This window comes from Lepus europaeus, chromosome 6 (genome assembly GCF_033115175.1).
Source record: "Lepus europaeus isolate LE1 chromosome 6, mLepTim1.pri, whole genome shotgun sequence".
Lineage (NCBI taxonomy): Eukaryota > Metazoa > Chordata > Mammalia > Lagomorpha > Leporidae > Lepus > Lepus europaeus.
The window spans coordinates 29,828,610-29,856,602 of record NC_084832.1 but is presented as its reverse complement, the minus strand read 5'-3'; the positions used below and the strand labels follow the sequence as shown (position 1 = coordinate 29,856,602).

Here is a 27,993-nt window from a genome sequence, read left to right as displayed (position 1 = left end):
GACCTGCCCTCAAGGAGACCCAACAGGCCAGTCCACTGCAGTGGCTTTCAATGTGGTAAGCATGGGCTTCAGCAGAAGTCAGCTTGTGAAGAGCCCTGGCAGCTCTGCCAAGAGTTGGATCACTGGACATGGACCTGCCCTGGAGTCGAAGGATGCCCAGGTCAGAGCCACAGATCTTATTGGCTCTAAGCTGAAAAGCCCTTCACTCAGCCCAACTTCCAATTTGGCCACTGCAGCTGAGGGTATGGCCGAGCAGGGTCAGCAACATTGCAGGCAGAACTGTAAATTTCTTGTTAGAGATGTCACCTGCATTTACCTGGCCAGTTCTCCTCCCAGGCCAGCTAAGTAATGAAAGTCAACAGACTGCCTTCCCCTAGGAGGTTCACTCCTCTCTTAGGATGTACCCCATGTGAAGAGATAGATAGGTCTGGGCCTCTTAACTTACAAGACCTAAAGCCCACCAGATTATTATCAAGCCCCTTCTGTCAGGTTCTATTTGCCTCTCAATCAGAAAACTTAATTGTAGCTTAGAAAGCACCTTTCTTAGCTCCTCTAATAATGGCTCCGTCCTGCGGTCAACTTGTGAAGCAATGATTTAATCAACTGCTTGAGAGACCAAAATCTCAATCAGAGTGCCAGTTCAAGTCCTGGTTATTCTGCTTCCAATACAGCTTCCTGTTAATGTACCTGGGAAGGTAATGGATAACTACTCAAGTACTTTGATCCTTGCCAACCATGTGGAAGGCCATAGTGGAGCTCCCAGCTCCTGTTTTCAGACCTGGATTCTACAACCATTTACAGGGACAGCTAGAGGATGGAAGATATCTCTTTGGCTGTCTCTCTCCCACTCTGTGTGTCAGTCTGCCTTTTAAATAAATAAATAAATATCTAATTTTTATTGAAATCTTTTTTAATAAATAAAAGTTTTGAAAGTACAACTTTTGGATATAGCAATCTTCCCCCCATAAAAACCTTTCTACCAATAAACCACCCTATCTTCTATTCCCTCTCTCACCCCATTCTTCATTAAGATTAATTTTTAATTATTTTTATATACGGAAGAACAACTCAACACTAAATAACAATTTCAACAATTTGCACCCACACGACTACAAAGTATAAAATACTGTTTGAAGACTAGTTTTACCATTAATTCTCATAATGCAGCACATTCAGGATGGAGGTGCTACATGGGGAACAAGCACAGAGTGACACCTGTTGTTGATTTAACAATTGACATTCTTATATATGACATCAGTAATCACTCAAGGCTCTTGTCATGAGCTGCCAAGGCTATGGAAGCCTCTTGAGTTAAAATACTCCGACCTTATTTAGACAAGGCCATAATCAAAGTGGAAGTTCTATCTTACTTTCAGAGAAGTATCTCCTTCTTTGATGGCCCCTTCTTTCCATTGGGATCTCACTCACAGAGATTTTTCATTTAAGTCATTTTTTGCCACAGTGTCTAGGCTTTCCATGCCTGAAACACTCTCATGGGCTTTTTAGGCAAATCTGAGTGCCTTAAGGGTTGATTCTGAGGCCAGAGTTGTGTTTAGGATATTTGCCATTCTATGAGTCTGCTATTTATTCTGCTTCCCATATTGGATCATTGCTTCCTTTTTAATTCTATTTATGATTAGCAGACACTGGTCTTATAAATAAATAAATAAATAATTTTTAAAAAATTCTATGTTGTTTCACTCTTGACTGCACAGTAAAATATATCTAAATAATCCATTTTATTACATCTAATTCTTTTTGATTAATACAATGTAAATAAATTTTAATATTTCTTTTTTTAATTTTTTTTTATTTTTGACAGGCAGAGTGGACAGTGAGAGAGAGACAGAGAGAAAGGTCTTCCTTTTGCCGTTGGTTCACCCTCCAATGGCCGCCGCGGTAGGCACACTGCGGCCGGCGCACCGCGCTGATCCGATGGCAGGAGCCAGGTGCTTCTCCTGGTCTCCCATGGGGTGCAGGGCCCAAGGACTTGGGCCATCCTCCACTGCACTCCCTGGCCACAGCAGAGAGCTGGCCTGGAAGAGGGGCAACCGGGACAGGATCGGTGCCCTGACTGGGCCTAGAACCCGGTGTGCCGGCGCCGCAAGGTGGAGGATTAGCCTAGTGAGCCGCGGCGCTGGCCCTTTAATATTTCTTATGTCTTCTATTGCCATTCCTTTTACTCTCATCTATTTCAGTTACTTGTATTTTCAAGCAAAATTGTGAATATGTTAGAAGTAGAAAAAAAATCCTAGATATTGATAACTTCTTATTGCATTAATAGTTTAAATTATTCAATGAACATCTTTCCATTGGAGTTCAATTTGGTTTGTACATTAATTCTCAAGTGCTGGAATAAAAACTACTCAAACTGCACATTTATTTTTAAACTTGAAGATCCAAAATTGTGCAAGAAATCAAAAAAAAAATAAGTGTGTAGAGTCAAAGTATTAACTTGCCAAATTGAACAATTTACGCTGATTGACATTTATTGCTAACCTATAGCTTACTAATCTTTTTGAAAGATTGAACTTGAAAGGTAATGCAACTGGAATGGGTGCGGAATGAGAAAGAGAGGTCTCTTCTAACCAAGTTTTACTCCTCAATTGGACACAACCACCAGGTCTGGGCCAACACCAGGTGCCAAGAACCCCATCTTTGTTTCCCACAATGTATTGCAGTGATATAAGAACATGAGTCTTGTTCTACTACCTTACTATGTACATTAGCAGGAACCAGCATGGGGAATAGCCTGGACATAAACCTCTACTCCAATATGGGAAGTCAGTCTTGAAAGCAGTATCTTAACTACCTGTATCACCATGCCAGTTCTTAGAATTATGAATATTTAAATTAAACAAATTCTTTGGAGTAGTATTGATGCATTTCTTTCTTTTTCTTTTTTTTAATATAAGGTATACACATTTCTAGTATTTCATATATACATTTAGGAACATAGTGATAATTCCCATCCTACACTCCCTCCCTCCCATGCTCCCACAATTCTTCCTTCTTCCTGTTTTATTCCCTCTGTTAGTTTTTACAATTATCTACTTTCAGTTTATCTTACTCTCCTAAGATTAACCCTATACTAAATAAAAAATGTACAACAAATAATATAAGAAAAAAACACAATTCCTCAATAGTGCAGAGAAGGGCTATAAAATATTCTTGAATTTCAAAATGTCAATTTTATTCTAATACATTACATTTTAGGTATGCTATTAGTTAACTCTCACCAGGGCAAATATATGGTATTTGTCATTTGGGGATTGGCTTATTTAACTAAGTATAGTGGTTTCCAGTTGAACCCATTGTATCAAAAAAGACAGGATTTAATATTTTACACAGTGTCTATAAACCATAATTTCTTCTTAATCCAGTAACCATTGATGGAAATCTGTGTTGATTTCATATCTTAGCTATGTGAATTGAGTTGCAAAAGCCATGGGGGTACAGATGACTCTTTCATATACTAATTTCATACAGCTTAGATAAATTCCAAGGAGTGGGATTGCTAGATACTTCAATAGATCTCATTTCAGCTCTCAGACGTACCTCAATACTGTCTTCCATAATGGCTGTACTAGTTTACAGACCCACCAACAGTGGATAAGGGTATCTTTACCCCCCACATTCTCATCAGCATTTATTATTTGTTGATTTCAATATGAGGACCATTATAACTGGGGTGAGATAAAACTTCAATGTGGTTTTGATTTCTATTTCCCTGAAGACTACTGAACCTGAGCAGGTTTTTCATGTGTGTATTGGCCATTTCAATTTTCTCCGTTGAAATGTGCTGTGCCTGTTCAAGTCCTTTGCCCATTTCTTAACTAGATTGTGTATTTTGTTGTTCTTAAGCTCCATGAGTTCTTTATAGATTCTGGATATTAATACTTTATCAGTTTCATAATTTGCAAATATTTTTCACATTCTTTTGACTATATCTTCACTTTATTGTGTGTTTCTTTAGCAGTGCAGAAGCTTCTCAGCTTGATGTAGTAGTCCTATTCATCTATTTTGTCTTCCGTTACACATGTGTCTGGGGTCTTTTTCAAGAAGACCACGCCTATGTCAATGCCATGCAGAGTTTCCCAATGTTCTCCTCTAGTAATTTGATGGTATTTGGTCATAGAATTATATCCTTGATATGTTTTGAGTTAATTTTTTAAACTTTTATTTAATAAATATAAATTTCCAAAGTACAACTTTTGGATTAACAGCTTTTTCCCCCCATAACCACCCTCTCACCCGCAACCATCCCATCTCCCATTCCCTCTTCCAACCCATTCTTCATCAAGATTCTTTTTCAATTATCTTTATATACAGGACATCAGTTTAGTATATAAGGTAATGATTTCAACAGTTTGCACCAGCACAGAAACATAAAGTATAAAGTACTGTTTGAGTAATTGTTATACCATTAATTCACATGGTACAATACATTAAGGACAGAGATCCTACATGGGGAGTAAATGCACAGTGACTCCTGTTGTTGATTTAACAATTGATACTTTTATCTATGATGTCAGTGATCACCCTAGGCTCTTGTCATGAGCTGCCAAGCATATGGAAGCCTCTTGAGTTTGCCATCTGATATTATTTAGACAAGGCCATAGTCAAAGTGGAAGTTCTCTCCTCCCTTCAGAGAAGGGTACCTCCTTTGATTGCCCCTTCTTTCCATTGGGATCTGACTCATAGAGATTTTTCATTTAGGTCATTTTTTGCCACAGTGCCTAGGCTTTCCATGCATGAAATACTCTCATGGGATTTTTAGCCAGATCTGAATGCCTTAAGTTCTGATTCTGAGGCCAGAATGCTATTTAGGACATCTGCCATTTTATGAGTCTGCTCTGCTTCCTGCTCCCCATGTTGGATTGTTCTCTCCTTTTCAATTATATCAGTTAGTATTAGCAGACACTGGTGTTATTGATGTGATCACTTTGACACTTAATCCTATCATTATGATCAATTATGAACTGAAACTGATCACATTGACTAGTGAGATGGCATTGGTACATGCCACCTTGATGGGATTGAATTGGAATCCCCTGGCACAGTTCTAAATCTACCATTAGGAGTAAGTCCGATTGAGCATGTGTCAGACTTTACATCTCCTCCCTCTCTTATTCCCACTCTTATTCCCACTTTTCAGTTAAATTTAAAAACATAAAATAAACTATTAATGCAATAAGAAGTTCTCAATATCTAGGATTTTTTTTCTACTTCTAACGTATTCACAATTTTGCTTGAAAATACAAGTAACTGAAATAGATGAGAGTGAAAGGAAAGGCAATAGAAGACATAAGAAATATTAAAGGGCTGGCGCCGCGGCTCACTAGGCTAATCCTCCGCCTTGCGGCGCCGGCACACCGGGTTCTAGTCCCAGTCGGAGCACCGATCCTGTCCCGGTTGCCCCTCTTCCAGGCCAGCTCTCTGCTGTGGCCAGGGAGTGCAGTGGAGGATGGCCCAAGTCCTTGGGCCCTGCACCCCATGGGAGACCAGGAGAAGCACCTGGCTCCTGCCATCGGATCAGCGCAGTGTGCCGGCTGCAGCGTGCCTACCATGGCGGCCATTTGAGGGTGAACCAACGGCAAAAGGAAGACCTTTCTTTCTGTCTCTCACTCACTGTCCACTCTGCCTGTCAAAAAAAAAAAAGAAAAAAAACATAAAATAAATGTTTGTTAATTAAATAGTCCAGCCAATGGTATTAAGTAGGACAAAAATAATACTACAAGGAATAAAGTAGTAAGTTGTTCCTTCACAGTCAGGACAAGGGCTTATCAAGTCATTGTTTCTTATAGTGTCCATTTCATTTCAACAGGTTTCCTTTTAGGTGCTCTGTTAGTTGTCACTGATCCGGGAGAACATATAATATTTGTCCCTTTGGGATTGGCTTATTTCACTGAGCATGATTATTTCCAGATTCCTCCATTTTGTTGAAAATGACCGGTTTTCTTTTTTCACTACTGTATAGTATTCTATAGAGTGCATATTCCATAATTTATTTTTCCATTCTTCTGTTGATGGGCATTTAGATGGATTCCAGGTCTTAGCTATTGTGATTTGATCAATTTATGAAAAATCCACAGCCAGCATCCTATTGAATGGGGAAAAGTTGGAAGCATTTCCACTGAGATCTGGTACTAGACAGGGATGCCTACTCTCACCACTGCTATTCAATATAGTTCTGGAAGTTTTAGCGAGAGCCATTAGGCAAGACAAATAAATTAAAGGGATACAAATTGGGAAGGAAGAAGTCAAATTATCCCTCTTTGCAGATGTTATGATTCTTTATTTAGGGGATCCAAAGAACTCTACTAAGGGACTATTGTAACTCATAGAAGAGTTTGGCAAAGTAGCAGGATATAAAATCAATGTACAAATATCAACAGCCTTTGTATACACAGGAATTCCATGGCTGATAAAGAACTTCAAAGTTCAATCCCATTCACAATAAACACAAAAACAATCAAATTCCTTGGAATCAACTTAACCAAGGACGTCAAAATACTCTACGTTAAGAATTACAAAACCTTAAAAAAATAGAAGAGGATACCAAAGAAATGGAAAAATCTTCCATGCTCATGGGTTGGAAGAATCAATATCATCAAAATGTCCATTTTCCAAAAAGCAATATATAGATTCAATGCAATAACAATCAAAATACCAAAGGCATTCTTCTCAGATCTGGAAAAAAATATGCTGAAATTCATATGGAGTCATGAGACCTTGAATAGCTAAAGCAATCTTGTACAACAAAAACAAAGCCAGAGGCATCACAATACCAGTTTTCAGGACATACTACAGGGCAGTTGTAATCAAAACAGCATGGTACTGGTACAGAAACAGATGGATAAACCAATGGAACAGAATAGAAACACCAGGCAATCAATCCAAACATCTACAGCAAACTTGATCAAAGTTCTAAAACCAATTCCTGGGGCAAGGACAATTTATTCAATAATGGTGCTGTGAAAACTGGATTTCCATATGCAGAAGCATGAAGCAAGTCCCCTACTTTATATCTTACACAAAAATCCACTCAACATGGATGAAATATCTAAATGTACGACCTGACACCATAAAATTTTTAGAGAACATAGGAGAAACCCTACAAGATACAGGCACAGGCAAAGACTTCTTGGAAAAGACTCTGGAGGCACAGGCAGTCAAAACCAAAATTAACAATTGGGATTACATCAAATTGAGAAGTTTCTGTATTTTGAGTTAATTTTTGTATAAGGTCTTAGGTAGGGTTCCTCTTTAATACTTGTGCATGTGGACATCCATCTGTTTAACACTGTCCTTTTTCTGGTGATTGGTTTTATCTCATTTTCAAAGATCACTTGGTTGTGGATGCACACATTAATTTCTGGAGTTCCTATTCTATATTATTGGTCTACATGTCTATTCTTATGCCAGTACCAGTCTGTTTTGATTATAACTGCACTGTAGTATCTTGAAAACTGATACTGTGATGACTCCAGCTTTGTTTTCGTTGTATATTTATTACTTAAAGTATTTTGGTCTCCTATGTTTCCATACTTATTTTTTTCTGTAGCTATTGTGCATTGAATTATCTTATAAGATCTTTATCAGTCATGTTATTGTCTGTGTCTGATAGGCTATTTACCCTGTGTGTTAATATTTATATCCTCTCATTTTACCAAACTCTTTTATGAGTTCCAGTAGTCTCTTAGTATAGTCTTTTGGCTGTCTCTCTCTCTCTCTCTCTCTCTTGCTCTCTCTCCCCCTCTCCCTACCCCCCTCTCTCTATATATACACATAAATATATTTATATGTCATGTCATCAGCAAATAGGGCTAGTTTAACTTCCTCTTTCATAATTTGTATCCATTTGATTTCTTTTTCTTGTCTAATGGCTGTGATTAAAGCTTCCAGGACAATATTGAATAGCAATGGTAAATCTGGCCATCCTTGTCTGTTTCTGGATATTTGTGGAAATGCTTCCAAATTTTCCCTGTTATAGAAGAGCCTGGCTGTTTATTTGTCATAAATTACCTTGATTGTGTTGAAGAATGTTCCTTCTATACCCAATTTTCTTAAGGTTTTCATCATGAAATGATGTTGTGTTTTATCAAATGCTTTTTAAATATCTATTGAGTAATCATATGGTTTTGTTCAGTTAGTTAATGTGATGTATCACATTTTTTGATTTATAAATGTTGAACCATCCCTGAATACCAGGGATAAATACCACTACCTGGTATGTGTAAATGAAATTTCGGATATGTTGTTGCATTCAATTAGCTAGTATTTTGCTGAAGAATTTTACATCTATGCTCATCAGAGATATTGATTACTTTCTTCTGTTTCATTTTTTATGGTTTATGAATTAAGGTGATTTTGGTCTCATAGATAGAGTTTAGAAGGATTCTCTCTCTTTCAACTGTTTTGAAAATCTTGAAAAAAATTGGGATCAGTTTTTATTTAAAAGTCTGATAAAATTCAGCAGTGAAGCCATCTTATCCTGGGCTTTTCTTTGTTGGAAGGATCTTTATTATTGATTCAATCTCCATCTTGATCATTAGTTTTTTAGGTTTTATAATTGTTCATGTAGCAATTTTGGTAGTTTTTAATGTGTCCAGTATTCTATTATTTTTTCTAGGTTTTCCAATTATTTGACATATATATCTTTGTAGTAATTCCTGATGATTATTTTTATTTCTGTAGTATCTATTGTTACAGTTCCTTTTTCATCTCTGATTTTTTTAATTTTCCTTTTAATTTCTTCTATGAACCACTGTTCATTCAAGGGCATGTTGTCAGTCTCCATATTTTTGGATATGTTCTCAAGAATCTTGAAATGTTAATTTCCATCTTCATTCCATTCTAGCCAGAAAAGATTCATGGTTTTATTTTATTTTTTTTAATTTGTTGAGACTTCTTTTACAGTCTAGCATATGGTATATCCTAGAAAGTTCCATGCACTGATGCAAAGAATGTGTGTTACACAACTGGTGGATTAAGGATTCTATAGATATCAAAAATATCTTGAGAAGAATTAGAATTAGTCCAAAATGTCGATTAGTTCTGGTGTTTCTTTGTTGATTTTATGTCTAGTTGATCGATCTATTGATGAAAGTGGAGTATTGAATTTCCCCATTATTAATTATTGTATTGGAATCTGTTTCTCCTTTTAGATCCAATAGCATTTACTTTAAACAGCCAGACACCCTGGCATTGGGTGCATATACATTTTATGTAATCACATCTTCCTGTTAAATTGATCCCTTACTCATTACAGAGTGCCTTTCTTTGATTCTTCTAACAGTTTTTGTTTTTGTTGTTGTTGTTGTTAAAGTCTATTTTGTCTGATATTAGGATGGCAACACCTCTCATTTTTGCTTTCCATTAGCATGGAATATATTATTCCATCCTTTCACATTCAATCTGCATGTATATTTGATGGTGAGGTGTGTTTCCTGTAAGCAACAAATATATGGGTCTTGTTTTTAATCAATTTACCCAGTCTGTATCTTTCACTTGAATAATTAGTATTAATAAATTATAAACACCACAATGGGACTGAATTCAAAATATTCTCCTTATACCCCTGTAAGAATATTAAGGATTGTGTCTCAGGTACCAGGACAGAGACCAGTAATAGAACAAAATGTTTTCTTAGCAACCTATCACGCAGGAAAGTATAAGATATTTATAGGGTCAGTGCTGGAAACAGGTTTTGGGGCCAATATTTTTATTTCATATATCACTAGCCATCACTGGAAACAGATGCAAAATTCTAAGACATAAGAATTACTAAATAAATTGTGGACTGATAAACAGAGTTGAAAATGAAAAACTACTACTACAAGGAATACCATAAATCAATATCATAAACTTAATATTGAGCAAATATAATTCTATCACAATGCATATTATATTGTGAATTTGTATAAGGAGGCAGAAACAATCTATGACTTAACAAGTCAAGATGACAATATTACCTGCAAAAGAAATTTCCATGGACTGAAAATTTATGTTTTTACAACATTGACAAGTTGGAGTTAAATCCTCAGTGTGAAGGTATTTGTAGGTGGGGCCTTGCAAGATTAGATGATTAGGTTGTGAATGTGGAGCTCTTCTGAATTGGGTTAGTGCCCCTATAAAGAGATAAAGATATATACAAGCATTCAATATTTCTGTCTCATGATGATTAGCAAATGAAGACCACTATAAGCAAATTCTCAGGAAAATTTCAACAATGTTGACAACCTAAGTTCAGACTTCCAACCCCTAAATCTGGGAGAAATAGATTTTTATTGTTGAAGCTACCCAATCCATGTCCTTCAATTATAGCAGTCCAACTGACTAAATAAGACTTTAATAAATGGAATATTTATTTTTAATCATTTATTTATTCATCTAAAAGAGTTTCAGAGAGGGAGAGGCAGAGAGAGAGAGAGAGAGAGAGAGAGAGAGAGAGATTCCATCCACTGATCCACTCCCCCAAATAGCCACAATGGCCAGGTCTGGGTCAGGCCAAAGCCAGGAACCAAAAGCTACATCGAGGTTTCCCACGTGGGTTCAGGGGTGCAAGGACCCGAACCATCTTCTGCTTCTTTCCCAGACACATCAACAAGGAGCTAAATCAGAAGTAGAGCAGCCAGGATGACAGGGCTACAGGCAGAGGCTCTACACCATAGGGCTAGCAACTATGCAAAGATATTAAGAAGTTCATTGTTTACACCTTTTTCCCATTTGAAAGTTAAACCTTTTTGGTATTTATTATACACAGACACATATTCCTCTTTATTAGCTAATTCTGATTTCATGTGTGTGTTCAAAGTACCAAATTAGGTTCAACTTGACCTATTAATTGTGAATAAAATAGATTCTAGTTTCCAGAGATCAAGATAAAGAGTTGATCTGGATTTATTACCTTTTCAAATATTCAAATGCATTAGACTAAAAGAGTAACTGACATATAACTCAATGTTACACTTCATTATTAGAAGCATACCTAACATTACTAATTTCACCAGCACATATCTTTAGCAATTTTCCTTCCAAACCAGCAAGTGTCACTAGTTTATATTTTTCTTGTTTGTGATCCCATAAAGTGCAGCATTTTTTTTCATCTACTCTGTTCTTCTGTATTTGAAAAGCAGGTGTTATCCATCTTCCACATGAGCACTGTTCACCATACAAATTGAAAGAACACAATTTGACCCTGTGTTTTTTACAAAGAAGCTGCCCATCCATCACTCCCAATAAAGCAGATTCCATCCACTATACAGACACAATGAAACAAGATATACATTGAGTTCCTGTGGCAAGTATGAGTGATGGTGCCATTATTTTGTGGGCAAAGGCTACAGGTCCACCTTCTTCACTATGATCCAAAATACTAGCACTTTGAAATGAGGATCACCTGCTCTTTTTACACTTGTAGAGAACTTCATCTTTCAGTCCTTGTGAAATGGTAGTTGGGTCAACAGGAAAGAGTTCTTGACGTAAACTGCAATTCTAGGTACTTCTCTGTAACTTTTTGTAAAGAATATTGCTTATAAATTGAACTACAGATATCCACGTCATATCCCATTGCCTGGTATAATTTCAGTTGCCACTCAGATCCTCAGTTCATCTTAGCCTCTGGTTTGATGGTCTGGACGTTCTAATTGGCTTCTTCAAAGCTAAGCTTGTCAGTCTTCATCACAAAAGTTGTCACTACAGCACACTTCCACTGACTCCTGCGCGACAGTGCACCAACCCTGCAAGGCCCTCCGAGCCGGCCTGGCTGATAAAGGCCACACACCAGTCCAGGTGGTTGAGCAAGTCAGTTTCGGGTTAGTAGCGCTGGCAAGAAGAGCTTCAACAGATCCTCGACCCCAACCCCTTCCTTGAAGACGGGCTCTTCCAAGTCCACTGTCAGGCCAGCCATGATCCTGTCCTTTCTGAGATGGTCTGGCTCTGCAATGGCTGCAGACCCACCGAGGTACAGCCCCGGCCACACTTCCAATATCTGCACAGCTGTCATTCGGTTTTTGGCAATGGCTGGCATCGCTGGAACCCTGAGTGTTCAACATGGCGGCCCCTGGTTGCCAGGCCGCTAGGGCACTACCCTAAATTGAATATTTCTTAAGATTCTTCTGCTTTCTAGTTTCTTCAGTTTAATGTTATTTATTTAGTAGCATTCATATTACAAATTTCAAGCTTAATTTTTTCATGTTATCCCTCAGCAAAATTATAAAATAAAAATAAAAATAGGTTTTAAAATATCAGAATATGGAAAAGAACTCTACTAAAGAACTTTATCAAAATATATTTAAAATAGTAACATGAAAAGATAATATTGGTGTGTTTTGATTTATAGTACCTGTATGTCAATGAAGTTGGTTGACCCCAAATTGAGCTAAACATATTTTATTTTAATAAAATCCCTTAAAAACATTTTCATTCATTCCTGGTTTTTGTGAACTTGAAAAAAATACTTATTTAGCGACAGCTGCTGGCGTGCTACTGAACCTTAGCAGTGGATGCTTGAAGATGGGTCACTAAGTTACTGTGCAGCCTGTGGTTCCCATTATAAATTAGGCATTATCTGATTCTCTAGGCCATATACTTGGACTTACACAGCAACACTACATCAAAACTGATAATGCAAAAATTGTCAGTACTAAGCAGGTGCTCAAGGTACAAATAAGTTATATGGACAAGTGTCAAATGCCCATGTTTTCTTTCTGCCTGCTACAACAGTTTCCTTCTCCCATTCTTTGCCTTGTTCCTTGTGGATTGTTTCCCAAAATCAGTTGACATAGGAAGAGAAGACCAGGGCCAGATTCACAGAAGGCTCTGCAAAATATGCAGGCTCCATTTCCGTGTGGACGGCTGCAGCATGATAAATGCATCCAGGAGATTCCTGAGGACTTCAGTGGAAGGGAATCTTCCCAGGGGCATGACTTTGAGCAGTACACTTGTTTGTGCACTTTGGTAGGGAGAAAAATGACCACATGTGTTACTGTATGCTGATTTGTGAGCTGTAACCAGTGTTTCGAATGGATCATCAAGGAAGTAGAAGGAACATATTTGAACAACTGATGATAAAGACATTTTAGAAAGAGTTATATGAGTAGACTGTTATACATGGGCAAATAACAGGAAGATTTGGAGTGCTGTGTGAATGAATTTGAAATTACAACCTCAGCACGCAAGGATTTTGGTTTTTTTTGGTTTATGTATTTTACTTATTTGGTTTATGCATTTTTTTTTTGTAATCAAGAGAAACAGAAGGAAAGAGAGATAGAGGAAGTGAAACAGACCATCTGCTATCTTATTCCCTAGAGAGCAAAGACTGAATCAGGCCGAGACATAAACTCAATCTAGGTCTTCTACATGGGTGCCACATACCTAACTTAATTTGAATTTTTGCCTGAAGCCCCCTATAATGTTCATTAGCAGGAAACTGAAATCACAAAGAGAACTGGGACACAAACTTAGGTACTCTGAATTGGAACACAGGCACCTGAAACTGCTTCTTATACATCAGTCCAAGCGCCCACCCCTAGATGTGGACTTTAACAAACAAGTGGGTAGTATGAACCATTATGTAAACAACAACAAGCCTCTTTCCTGCATCCAGTACTTCTGCCAAGCCTACTTTCCATAGACTAAGAGAATACCTTATCCATTTCTGTGGAATCCCATACAACATTGCTGCCAAGCAAGAAACTCACTTTACAGCCAAGATGTGCAGCAAAGTGCTCATGTTCATGGAATTCACTGGGCTAAGCATGGTTGCCATTATTCTGAAGTTTCTGGCTTTGCCACATGTTAAATGTTCCCTTGAAGACTTCGTTAAAACACCAGTGAAGTGGCAATACTTTTAAGACTGGGACATGGTTCTCCAGAAGTGTCTATTCTCTGAATCAATGCCCAGCAGATATTGCTTCTCTGATAGGAAATTTTCTTGAGTATAGGAATTAAAGGGTTGAGATAGGAATGATGGGGCTGGTGCTGTGGAGTAGTGGGAAAAGCCACCACCCATGATGCTGTCATCCCATATGGATGCCAGTTGAAGTCCCTGCTGCTTCCACTTTCCTGATAATGGTCTGGGAAAGTAGCAGAGGATGGCCCAAGTGCTTGAACCCCTGTATTCACATGGGGGGCCCAGAAGAAGCTCCTGGCTCCTGGCTTTAGATCATCCCATCTCCAGCCTTTGTGGCCATTTGGGGAGTTTATCAGCAGATGAAAAATCGACCTCACTCTGTTTCTCTCTCTCTCTCTCTCTCTCTCTCTCTCTTCCTCTCTCTCTGCCTTTGAAAGAAAAGAAAGAAAGAAAGAAAGAAAGAAAGAAAGAAAGAAAGAAAGAAAGAAAGAAAGAAAGAAAAGAGAAAGATGAATAATGCCACTCATGGTTACTATAGAGCCTCACTAGGAAAAAAATCCTTTTTACTCTTTTATTCTGTATGCTCTAATAGCCTGAGAATATTAGTTCCAGGGACAGAAAGGATTCCACCAAGAAACACAACAATGAATCTTAACATCTAGTTCAATGGAAGAATTGTTTCTCTCTGGACTTGTTTCTACAATGCAACTTGGAGCTCATCTTCACACTTCTGAGTTAACAGGTATATGGTGTTGACTAAGTTATTAAATCCAATCCCCAAGGGGGAATTCTACTACAACTCCACAGGAATATGAGGAAGAATATTTCTAGAATGCAGTAGATCCTAGAGGGCATCTCTTCTTATTAGCACAGTTTGTGATTAGGTCAATAGAAAGCTACAACAAACTAATCTAGGCTGGACTAGCGTGGCCCAGACTCTCCAAGAATGAAAGTTGGTTTCACTTCACTAGATAGAGAACTCTGATCAGCTGGGATGCTTGCTGAAAAAAGGAGGAATGCAAAATTGGGAGTCATATAATAATATTGAAAAATTTCAAGATGATTTGATGGACTTTTTTCATTGCTGTTAATACTATAACCATATTAGTAGTTAACGATGAAGTCTTACCCAATCCAAGCCTACCAGGTATCTTAAACCTCTGGAGCCTGATAATATTCATTTTTACTTCAGAGATTTCCTTATAAAGATCAATGAATATCTTCTGTGCTATTATATTTCTGTGACAACCTAGACCTTTCATAATTGTTCTATCTTCCTGAATAATTTTTCCTAGCTATGAAATGCAAAGAGATCAATGGCTGCCATGTAGTAAGTTTTATAAGCTAACCAATGCAACGTACAGATTGAACTTCCAAATGTTTAGCTGTTGTTTTAAGTCTGAAGAACAAACACATTTGGTATTTCATTTATTTTGTTTGCGCTGGGCCTAAAAAAATAATTATGCCACTACAACAGTTACCAAAACAAATTTGAATAATAAGTACTCACCTTTGTTTATCTAATTTAAGATTGGAAAGAATTTGCATCTGAAAGTTCATTGAGTAATACGAGACCTTGCTTTTGGAAACTGCTTTAATTGCCATATTTCTGTTTTTCTGTTATTAATAGGTTTTCTTTTTCTCATCATTTTTAAAATCAAACCAGTTACCAAAATATTTATGTGTTAAACGTAGAGCTTACTATCTTCATGTATATTAATTACTTTTAATATGTGATTTTTATCAAATTAAGTAATGAATTAAATAATGTCATGTTTACTTTGTCAGCAATTAGAGTTTCTGGCTTACAAGTCCATGGCCTGTTTACCTGGGGGTACAATTTAGAGCTGATCAGAAATAAGATTGCAGAGGCTAGTATCAAAATTGAAAAAAGAAAATACTAATTTCACAAACAACCAGCTTGTTTCTGGTGAAGTGATTTTTTTTTTTCAACAAAGCAATTGAAATAAACCTGCTGTGAAGAGGACACCAATGCCATCTACAATGCAATACTAGATTTGCTAGCATATCTCCCTTTACTTTAGCTCAATACCAGTTAATCTAAAAATTTAAGTCATTTCTAGAGAACCACAACCAGTTCCTCTAAGATGCTGGCTTCACTTCGCAAGCATGAATACTGTTTTACTTTGTTTTGTTGTTTGTTTTTGCTGAGCCTGTGGGTGGCCAGTTCTTGAGAGGATCTCACCTAGTACAGTGATGGCCTCTGTTTTCTGTGGACCATTTTTTCTAAAGGCAAACTCTACTGGTCAGTAAGGGTGTAAATCTCTTCTAGCAGGGCCTTCCACATTCTTTTGCCTTACTCCTTAGGATTTCTAGGGGGAAAAAAGAGTTCTTTTTAAGCATTCAATGTAATTATGAGAAGATGGAGTTAAATCAGGCAGAGGCCACGGTCCCAGAACCAAAGTGATAAGCCAGCCAAAGATAAATTTAAAGAGAAAGATACTGAACTTATTTGAATGTGGCACTGTAATTTTTAACAAAGCAAGTGATAATGAATGAGCCATCTTAGCAGGATAGGTTGATGAATCCTAGGCAATGAGATTTTTCCATGTGGTTCATTTGCTCTATTTGTTCAGAGCACTGAGGCTTCAAGTGATCTTCAAATATTTGCATAATCCTGGACAAAAATAGAAATGAAACCACTTACTCTGCCTTGGTAATTGTGTCGTAATGTTACCAAAGTGAGAATTATATGTATGGAGACTTTACTACTGCCTGGGCTTCAACTTTTGAAAAAGGAAATACTTAAAGCAATCCAGAGTTCACACATAGCATTGGGAAAACAATAACTTGTAATTTTCCCAAGCATTAGTTATCTGGAATCCAACTACCAATAGATTCCTTGTACAACTTGTCAGGGAAAATTTCCTGTGCTCAACTTAAGGGTGATATGTGGAGGCCAGCACTGTGACATTGTGGGTAAAACTTCTGCTTTCAGTGCCGGCATCCCATATGGGTGCCGGTTCAAGTCCCGACTACTCCTCTTCCAATCCAGCTCTTGGCTATGGCCTGGAAAAGCAGTAGATGGCCCAAATCCTTGGGCCCCTGTACCTTCATGGGGTATCCTGAAGAAACTATTGGATCCTGATTTGGGTTTGGTCCAGCTCCTGCCATAGTAGCCATATGGGGAGTGAAACAGAAGATGGAAGACTCTCTCTCTCTCTCATTCTCTCTGCTTCTGCCTTTCTGTAACTCTTCCTTTCAAATAACTAAATAATCTTTTGAAGAATTCTGCTGACAGATAGCATACTGTATGTTTTGAATGATTTTATTATTGTTATGCGCAGTAGGATTTGGGTGTCTTCAAAATCCCTCTTTTCCTCAGACAACTTTGTTAACATCATTACGCTACTGAAATATACATCATGGCATAGCAAACTTCCTTAATCTAATACCAATAATCTAATCAAGTTTGTGTTAGTCCATTTAATAATCACTGTGTGCGTTTTTCTTAGGTGTAGCATATTTTTGAAAGTGAGTATTATTTTTAAATTTCATTAAAATTAAGTTTCTAAATTTGGAATCTGCTTTTAGAAATTTGGCTTGTGTGAGCTCTAAAGTGAATTCTGATATTTGAGTGGGCTATTATATAAATTTTGACAAAACTGGTGTCAAGTTTTCATGATATTTTAGTTTCCATGAAAAAAAATCCTTCATTTCAATAAATTTCTTTGTTGAATGACAGATGCCACATATAAGAATATGTATTCCATAGGTGAGTATATACCACAGACAGATGATAGATACATGGATAGATAGACAGTAGAGATAAATGTGTGTGTGTGTGTGTGCTATAGGAGAAAAACATGACAGGACTTCTAAAAGTCCAAAAAACAGAATTAGAAAATAACTTGATGTAGACATTTGGCCTAGCAGTTGGGATGCCCACATTCCATATCGGAGAGTCTCAGTTTGGTACCTGCCTTTGCTCCCAATTCCAGCTTCCTGGGAAGCAGTAGGTGATGAAACAAGTAAATGGATTACTGCCATTTTCATGAGAGAACTTGATTGAATTCCTTGTTCTTGGAGTTACCTATGTCAGGCTATTGTGGGCATTTGAGGAGTGAAGTAGTGGATGGGAGCTCTCTTTATCTTTCTCTATTTCTCTGTCTGGCATATAAATAAATTATAATAAATAAATTATAAAAGATAAGTTCATTTTAATACAAAGGGATATTAAAATTCAAGCATAGTATTTCATAATACATATTTTCCATAAACTTTTTGAAACATAGAGAAATATAGATATACTCACACATGTATGTATACAACATATAAAGTTCTAACCACAAGGAAATCAATATATGTAATTTGTCTCTTGATGTTTCTTTTTGATTAAAGAATTTTGAGGGAAGGACATTTGGTCTTGTGGCCTTGGGACATCTTCATATCATAACAGAGGACCTGGTTTTGAATTCTATCTTTGTTCCCAATTCCACTTTATTGTTAATATAAAACTTGGAGACAGCATGTGATGGCTCAAATAGTTGGATCTCTGCTACCAACTTGAAGACCCAGACAGAGTTTCTGGCTCCTAACTTAGTAAGCCCAGTCTGTGATGTTGTGAGCATCTGGGGAATGAACTAGTGCATGGGAACTCTTACTCTCCCTCTTTCTCTTCCTGCTCTCTGTCTCTATGCCTCACAAATAAATAAAATAACTTTAAAATTTTCATAATGATTTAATATATTATATTATTATTATTTTATAGTTAATTAATATAGTTACAGAAAAATTCTCAAATATTTGTAAATAATTGAACCATATATTCACTAGTCAATTTATTGGAAAGAAGAAATACTTGCTTAAAATCAGTCACTCAAATTTATATGCTGACTAAATGCAGCTTAGTAGACCTGACAAAAAGTACTTCAAAATGTGATACAAAGCAAAACTACACAGAAAACACTTTGTATTTTGCAGTTAATTGGCAATTAATTACTTGTTGATTCTGCTCAGTCATAGAATAAATATTTTGGACTTATGAATTCTGATTTTCAAATCAAAGGCGTGATGCCTGTTTATCTTTTCTGAATTGTATTATTTAAGATAGATATCCAGAGCATGGACATAAAGCTTACACACCAAACTCAGATATGTGCAATGCCTGATATGTACAGTGAAGATTTGTTATTAGCCTTATCCTAATGATTGTGGTCTTTTACGGCTTAAATGTTTGTCCCTTCTAAAATTCATGTTGACAATTAATTCCCAATGTAATGATATTGAGAGGAGTGGTCTTTAGTAGGTGATCGAGTTATGAGCACTTTACCCACCAAACTGTTTAATGTCTCTTAGAAAAACACTTTTACGTAATGGGCTTTGTCTTTGCCCCTGCCTTCTACAATATGATAACACAGCAAGAGGGTCCTAACCAGATTTACCAAACAAGAATTATGAGGAAAAAAAAAAAAATCTGCTCCATACCGCCTACCCAGTCAACAGTATTCTGATGTGGCAAAAGAATATGGATAAAGACATGGTTTTGCAACACATTTGTAGTAAATAAATGTAGAAAATGGCAACAGGCCTGCTCTGTGGCTCAATAGGCTAATCCTCCACCTGCAGTGCTGGCACCCCGGGTTCTAGACCCGGGTGGGGCGCTGGATTCTGTCCCAGTTGCTCCTATTCCATTCCAGCTCTCTGCTATGGCCTGGGACTGCGTGGAGGATGGCCCAAGTGCGCCGTAGCGTGCCAGCCACAGAGGCCATTGGGGGGTGAGACAACGGAAAGGAAGACCTTTCTCTCTGTCTCTCTCTCTCTCTCACTGTCCATTCTGCCTGTCAAAAAAAAAAAAAAAAAAAAAAAGAAGAAAAAAAAAAAGAAATGGCAGCAATCCTCTGACACATTCATACACTTTTTTATTCATTACTGACATATTCATCCCTTCTTATCAATTTGCTTTTAATTTCATGCAGGAGATATAATGGAAAGCTCAGTATTCCTTAAATTTTAACAAATAAAGTTTTATAAGTCTTTGGGATTTACTCCAATCAAGAAAACATATTCATTTGGGGATTTTAAGCAATCTCGAATCTGGAGTCCATTTTTCATTATTAATTTTTTCCTTGTCTTCATTAATTTTTTTCCAAATTCTGCTCCATTTCAGTTTGTATATGTCCCACTAAAAAAATAATCTAAACTGATTTAACAAAAATAGACTACTTGCCTTGAGCCATTTTATTTCTGGAAAAATTTCATATATACACATGTAATTTTTAAACACAGATAATTGAGGTACATTTTTACATAAGTGACTATGTCAATCATATTTCAAATTCAGGCATATAAAAAATTTCTAAATATGGATAATTAAATTATATCAGATTATCATAAAATTAGAAACTATAAGGGATATATACTTTAAATCTTTTAAGGTTATAAATTTAAAAATCATATATTCACTGTTGTTTGAAATAATACAGTGAGTCTCAATTTTGTTTATCTAAGCCACAGAAGCATTTTATGATTATTAACCTCTGAGTGAGATTTCTAGGAAGGATTAATTTGATTTTGAGATAATGTGAGAATCTACCAGAAACAAGGAACCCTAATTGTCTTTACCATATATATGCATATTAAAGAAAGAACAAAAAGAAAAAATACTCAAAGATCACATGTATACTTCATCAGTTTAGGTTTAAAATAAATTCTTATAAGTTTAGATATTAACATTTTTCTTGAAATTAAGGTCTTAAAATGAGACTTATATGATGAAATTGTAGGAGAATATTGTTCATCATTTTATCGCTATAAAAATACAAATCATATAGGTATGTTTTTGTTTCCTCAGTCTATCTACAGAAATTCCCTAAACAATCCTAATTGACATTGGATATACAATTACTGAAATACTTTTATCCTAGAACACAATTCCTGACTTGCTCTCAACTTTATTTATCAAGACATAATATAAAATGCATTCCATGTAGTAAAAAGCATGCAAGCTACTAGAAAGGAAATGCCAGCTTGTGTTTAAAGTGGTTTTTCTCTTAGTTGGTATTTGTATATAGGGACCTAATAGCAGTAATGACTTTCATGAAAATAAAAATGATCACATATCAAAAATTTTAATTAATTAAAGAGCATATTTAGTAATTACTTATATTATAATTTAAAGATGTATTTATTTATTTAAAAGGCAGAGTTGCAAAGAACCAGAGGCAGAAAGAGAGAAAGGTCTTCCATCCTCTGGTTCACTCCCCAGATGGCAGCAAGGGCCAGCTGCACCAATCCACAGCCAAAAGCCAGGAGCATCTTTTGCATTTCCTGCAGGTGCAGGGGCCCAAGGACTTGAACCAATTTCCACTGCTTTCCCAGGCCACAGCAGAGAGTTGAACCAGAAGTGCAGCAATGGAAAATTGAACCGGTGGCCATATGGGATGCCAAACTGCAGGCAGCGGCTTTACCTGCTACGCCACTGCTCCAGCCCCATAAATTATTATTAAAACTGGTCTAGATGAGAGGCAAATAGAACCTGATAGAAGGGGCTTGATAATAATCTGGTGGGCTTTAGGCCTTGTAAATTCAGAGGCCCAGACCTACCTATCTCTTCACATGAGGTATATCCTAAGGGAGGTGTGAACCTCCTAGGGGAAGGCACTCTGTTGACTTTCATTACTTGGCTGGCCTGGGAGGAGAGCTGGCCAGGTAAAGGCAGGGGGCATCTCTAACAAGAAATTTACAGTTCTGCCTGCAATGTTGCTGACCCCACTTGACCATACCCTCAGCTGCAGTGGTCACTTTGGAAGTTGGGCTGAGTGAAGGGCTTTTCAGCTTAGAGCCAATAAGATCTGTGGCTCTGACCTGGGCATCCTTCGACTCCAGGGCAGGTCCATTTCCAGTTATCCAACTCTTGGCAGAGCTGCCAGGGCTCTTCACAAGCTGACTTCAGGTTCTATTTGCCTCTCAATCAGAAAAATTACTTGTAGCTTAGACAGCACCTTTCTTAGCTCCTCTAATAATGACTCTGTCCTTTGTTCTAGACCCTGTCTAGCATACTTGGGCCTCATTCCTTTGTAATCATAACCTCTACTCTACCACCAATGGCTCTACTCCCAACCTGTGTGTACTTATGGTCCTCTTCCCCATTTAATGCTGTATAATTGTTCAAACCTGGTAAATGCCACTCTTAGGATCATTGGTTACTATCCTCACCCTGTCTTTTATGACCTTGTCTAAATACGATCAGAGTCGGCAAACTTGGAAGGCTTCCATAGCCTTGGCAACTCATGACGACAGCCTAGGATGGTTACTGGCGCCATAAACTAGAGTGTCAATTTGTTGGGTCAACAACAGGAGCCACTGTGCACTTGCTCCTCATGTGGGATCTCTGTCCTTAATGTGCTGTGCATTTTGATTTAATGCTATAACTAGTACTCCAACAGTATGTTTCACTTTGTGTTTCTATGTGGGTGCAAACTGTTGAAATCTTTATACTAAATTGATCTTCTGTATATAAAGAGAATTGAAAATGAATCTTGATGTGAATGGAAGGGGAGAGGGAGCGGGAGAGGGGAGGGTTGCGGGTGGGAGGGAAGCTATGGGAGGGAGAAGCCATTGTAATCCATGAGCTGTACACTGGAAATTTATATTCATTAAATAAAAGTTAAAAAAATAAATATAATAAAAAAACTGGTCTAGATGAAAATTTTGCTTAGAGAGATGTGTGTTCTGTATATGAAAAAAGGAATTTGCATTTCAACAAATAGGAATTTTTTGCAATAAAATGATCAGTTTTCATTCATATAGCTTTCATTTTTGTTACTTTATTTTTTCCTCTACAGCCTTATAAAAATAGCTTAGATCAACATAAAAACAATCAATTGTGTACACCTTTATAGCTTCCGATGATTGGAGAAGATTACCAGTCACCTCCAGCACTTGGAAATACCTGAGTTTAGGGAACCAGAAACTTTTATAATGGTAATTCATCTTTCCACATTTATTGACTTAGACATTGCCTTTTTGAGACAGAAAATGAAAGTAAAGAGTAAAGTCAAACATAACAACAATAAAATACATAATCCTCTCTCACCAGCTAGCTGAACCTAATTCAAAACTTGAAAATAAGACTTTGAAGTGATGCAAGGTGTAACTTTGCTTTTTAGGGTATAGGGCATGGAAGAAAGGAGTGGAACGTAGTGAGGGGTGGTGATAGAAATATACTATATTTAAGTTTTTTTTAGTTTATTATTGGCCTTGTACAATGGTTGAAATTCTACATGTTTAATTATTTTTCCCTGTAAACTCTGGATTCCATTCACAATTCATCAGTAAGTGATAGCAATCATGAGACAGGCAAAATGCCAGGCTCAGTGATCTACTACATAATGTTCCTGCAGATGATTTCAGCAAGTATGGAGGACAAAGTTCATGGACTAACATTCTGGTGTTATACTTCCTATACCTACCTTGCTAATGCTCTTTTAAAGAACTGTCTCAGAAATTGGAAAACTAAGAGACTGTCTAAAATCACTATTGATTGTGCATGCCCAGGCTACTTCTTACCAAAACTAATTTTAGCTTTATTCTCACTTATGTCAATCTTCCCAAACAAGCTACACTCGACTTGTTTTTATGACTTTAATTGTAAAACAGCAAGCCATGGTATAAATTATAATTTTCGGGACTAGAATGTGGCAGACCAAAAAATGGCTCTTACTATTTCATTATCATAGCCCTAGAGAGCTCTATTCTAACCCTAATACAGTGGATCCCTGCAACCCTTTCTTGTTGCAGGAAGACTCAAGATATATTTTAGGGTTAGAAGACACTCTTTTCTCTTTTATAACCTACACAAAATAAAGAGTTGAAAAGCAAATCACAAATAGACCTTGGACCATGTCCTTTCTCTTGGAGACATCTATTGTGCTTGAGTTATGGAATTCAGAGAAGCTTTTTTTTATATTTTTCACAAAATAAATGATCTGTTTCCCATTTGACAGAGGATGGAGTGGATTCTAGGCTTCCAACAATCCACCTGTTTTAACTTTGTGCATTATTCTAAATTATCTAAATTCTGAGATGCTAAAGGGTTACATGAAGTAGTTATTCTACTTTTATCAATCTCCTGGTTTACATAAAAATAAAATCTCTCTCCTCAATTTTCTGCTCCCAACTGTCTTTAAAGTATTTCCTGTTATTTGTTTTTCCTCATATTGTCTTAATTTTTATTATTCTACCTAATTTAAGTGGGCCTGAGAAACACGAAGGTAATGTGAAAAACACACAGTGCTTAAATAGAAATATTCTCAATCAATCCTTTATCTTCTGTCACCAGACCAGAGACCTTGGAATTTTTCTGTACAGTCCAAATGACTGCCATTCTTCTAGAAATAAGGCATTCCATTTTAAAATTACTTGTATCAATATAGCTGCAGAGGTCATAATTTAAATCCTTTTATTTAACAAGAATTTTACAAATCACCACTGCATGTTTCCCTAATTTATTCACTTAAAGAAAGCCATGGTCTGAAAAATTTCCTTTTGATGCACTGTACAGAACAAAGAAAATTAGCATAATATATAATTTTAATTAATTAATTTATTTATTCTCACTCTAGAAAGAGAGCTCCCATACATTGTTTTTCTCCTCAAATATCTACAACAGCCAAGGTTCGGCTCTCTGAAATCAGAAGCTGAGATCTCAATCTTTATCAATTGTGCCATCACAGAACTCTCACTCTCACCTCTCACAGTACTAGCATGAGGCAAGAATCAGGACCCAGATCCAGGTAATAAATACAGGTACTCAGGTATGAAACAAGGGTATCTTCACTGGCATTTTAACTCCTTGTCTAAATGCTCACTCTTGGATAATATTTTTACCAAAATATTTTAGATTCTAAATTCGGAATATATTTTAAAAATGCAACCTTTTGCGGCTGGAGCTGCAGTGCAGTAGGTTAATCCTCCACCTGCCGTGGCGGCATCCCATATGAATGCTGGTTCTAGTCCAGCTGCTCCTCTCTAGATCCAGCTCTCTACTAATGGCATGCAAAAGCAGTAGAAGATTGCACAAGTACTTGGGCCCCTGCACCATTGTGGGAGACCAGGAAGAAGCTCCTGGCTCCTGGCTTCAGATCGGCTCAGCTCCGGTCATTGAGGCCATTTTAGGAGTGAATCCAGTAGATGGAAGACCTTTCTCTTTGTCTCTCCCTCTCACTGTCTGTAACTCTACCTCACTAATAAATAAATAAAAATCTAAAAAAAGTATCCTTTTAAGATTTATTATTTATTTGAAGGGGGGTATGATAGAGATAAGTGAGAAGCGCAGAAAGTCAGAGAGAGAGAGAGCTTTTTTTCTTCTACTTTTTTCTTTTTTCTTTTTTTTTTTTTTTTGGACAGGAAGAGTTAGTGAGAAAGAGAGACAGAAAGAAAGGTCTTCCTTCCGTTGGTTCACCCCCTAAATGGCTGCCACGGCTGGCATGCCGCGCCCATCCCAAGCCAGGAGCCAGGTGCTTCTTCCTGGTCTCCCATGCGGGTGCAGGACCCAAGCACTTGGGCCATCCTCCACTGCCTTCCCGGGCCAGAGCAGAGAGCTGGACTGGAAGAGGAGCAACCGGGACAGAATCCAACTGGGTCTAGAATCTGGGGTGCTGGTGCCACAGGCAGAGGGTTAGGCTAGTGAGCCGCGGTGCCGGCCGAGTGAGCTTCTATTCACTGCCCCAAATGTCTGCAACAGCTGGGGCAAATTCAGGACAAAGCCAGGATCTCAGCCCTCCACCCCCATCTCCCATATGGGTAGCAGGGGTCCAGTCACCTGGAACAGCCTCTGCTACCATCCTAAGTGCATTAACAGGGAGCTGGATCAGAAGTAGAGCAGCCAGGAATTGAACCAGCAGTCCAATATGAGATACTGACATTGCAGTGGCAGCTTAGCTTGCTTTGACAAAACAAATGACCCCATAAATGCAGTCTTAATTATACTACATGAATTTGTACACATAATAATGTAATACATTGTTTTATTATATTACACTAAAATGTTTTATTATTTTTCTATCATTCAATTGTACTGAAAAGAATAGAGCAAAAGAGGCTCTTAGCAAATAAGAAAGCTCTTGCATATCAAATCAAAGGTCAAGGGAATTTTTCATAAGAACATTGGATAATGTTTCCAAGTTCTTCACTTGGTAATCTTGAGTTTCTTTGAAAAGATTTGACATTTGAAGTACAGTTTTAATCATAATTTTAGAAATAGGAGTACTATATCATAAAAGCTCTTCAGTACAGATAATAGGAAGCACTTTCTTTTCATTCTTCTTGAAAATATCAATGTGAATTTAATATATTTCATATGCTATCAGAATCAGAAGAGTACCTCAATATAGCTCTTCAGTTTCAAGAATTCTTTCAATAATTATGCAATTTTTTGAGTCTGAGAAGTAATTTGTCTTCAAGCAATATTCTTTAATTAGTTTTTTTTTTTTTTTCCAAAGAGCCCAACACTGTCATGGATGCTGCTAACTAATACAGAGGTGGTTGCAAATAATCAATGTGACTCTTTATTGACCTCATTTAAGGGAATAATATAGTTTTTTGAGAAGTATGATTTGGTAATCACATTGTAGTTAAACAGCAAATTTTAAGCAAATCTCAAAGGACAAAATCTGTGGAGTAAAAGATATATGAATCAGTCTTATATGAAGTGTGGGGCTATCTAAGAGATGGGGAGACAGTCGTCACTTTTCATCAGCAACATAGGTGAGGCAACCCCTAAATATGTTTTATACTATAAGATGTGAAAGTCAGTAGATCTATTCATGAAGCCTAAACATTCTGCTGAACCCTAATTTGACCAAACATGAAGAAGTGTCATGGAAAAAACTGAACATAGGATTATGAGTGTGTAAATAAGACCAATGAGCTAAATGTCAGAGAGATGGCATAAAAATTAAGGTGATGGCTGTAGGTGGAAGCAAGCTATTTCTTCAAGAATGTATCTGTGAGACTGAGTGATCCAAGACATGAAGTTAAAAAGGCTATTTTTCATGAAGTGAATGATCTACAAAGAGGAAATACCGTCCTAATTCTGAAACAAGTAGATTCTTAGAAAAGCTTTCTTTTGTAAAAATCACTACTTGAGGTCCCAAAGTATTGACTCAAAGGGATATGTAGTAGAAGAAATCAAGTCATTGTTTCTGATAGTGTCCATTTCACTTCTGCAGGAACAACTTACTATTTTATTCCTTTTAGTATTGTTTTTGTTCTACTTAATACCATTGGTTGAACTCTTTAATTAACACACAATTATTCTTAGGCATTTAAAATTAACTGAAAAGTGATCCCTGTTAAATATAAGAGTGAGAATAAGAGAGGGAGGAGATGTACAGTTTGGGACATGCTCAATTGGACTTACCCCTAATGGCAAAGCTAGAAACCCATCAAGGTGGCATGTACCAATGCCATCTCACTAGTTAAAGTGATCAGTTTCAGTTCATAATTGCTCATAAAGTTAGGATTAAGTGTCAAAGGGATCACACAAACAAGACTAGTGCCTGCGAATACTAACTGATAGAATTAAAAAGGAGAGAATGATCCAACATGGGAAGTGGGATACACAGTAGACTCATAGAATGGCAGATGTCCTAAACATCACTCTGGCCTCAGAATCAGTCCTTAAGGCATTCAGATCTGGCTAAAAATCCCATGAGAGTTTCTCAGACATGGAAAGCCAAGACGTTGTGGCAAAATAAATAAATAAATAAATAAAATGACCTAAATGAAAGATCTCTGAGTGAGATCCCAGCAGAAAGAACGGGCCATCAAAGAAGAAGGGAGGAGAGAAGTTTCACTTTGACTATGGTCTAGTCTAAATAAGATCAAAGTTGGTTAACTCAAAAAGTTTTCATAGCCTTGGCAGCTCACGGCAAGAGCCTCGGGTGGTTACTGATGTCATAAATAAGAATGTCATTTTTTTTTTTACTTTTATTTAATGAATATAAATTTCCAGTGTACAGCTTATGGATTACAATGGCTTCCCCCTCCCATAACTTCCCTCCCACCCACAACCCTCCCCTCTCCCGCTCCCTCTCCCCTTCCATTTGCATCAAGATTCATTTTCAATTCTCTTTATATACAGAAGATCAATTTAGTATAAAGATTTCAAC

At 37.1% G+C, this 27,993-nt stretch overlaps 1 pseudogene; it reads right to left on the bottom strand.

The window, feature by feature from the left end:
* Positions 1-11,062: 11,062 nt before the first annotated feature.
* On the bottom strand, positions 11,063-12,034 carry LOC133762050 (dual specificity protein phosphatase 12-like; annotated as a pseudogene).
* Between the last annotated feature and the right edge of the window lie 15,959 nt (positions 12,035-27,993).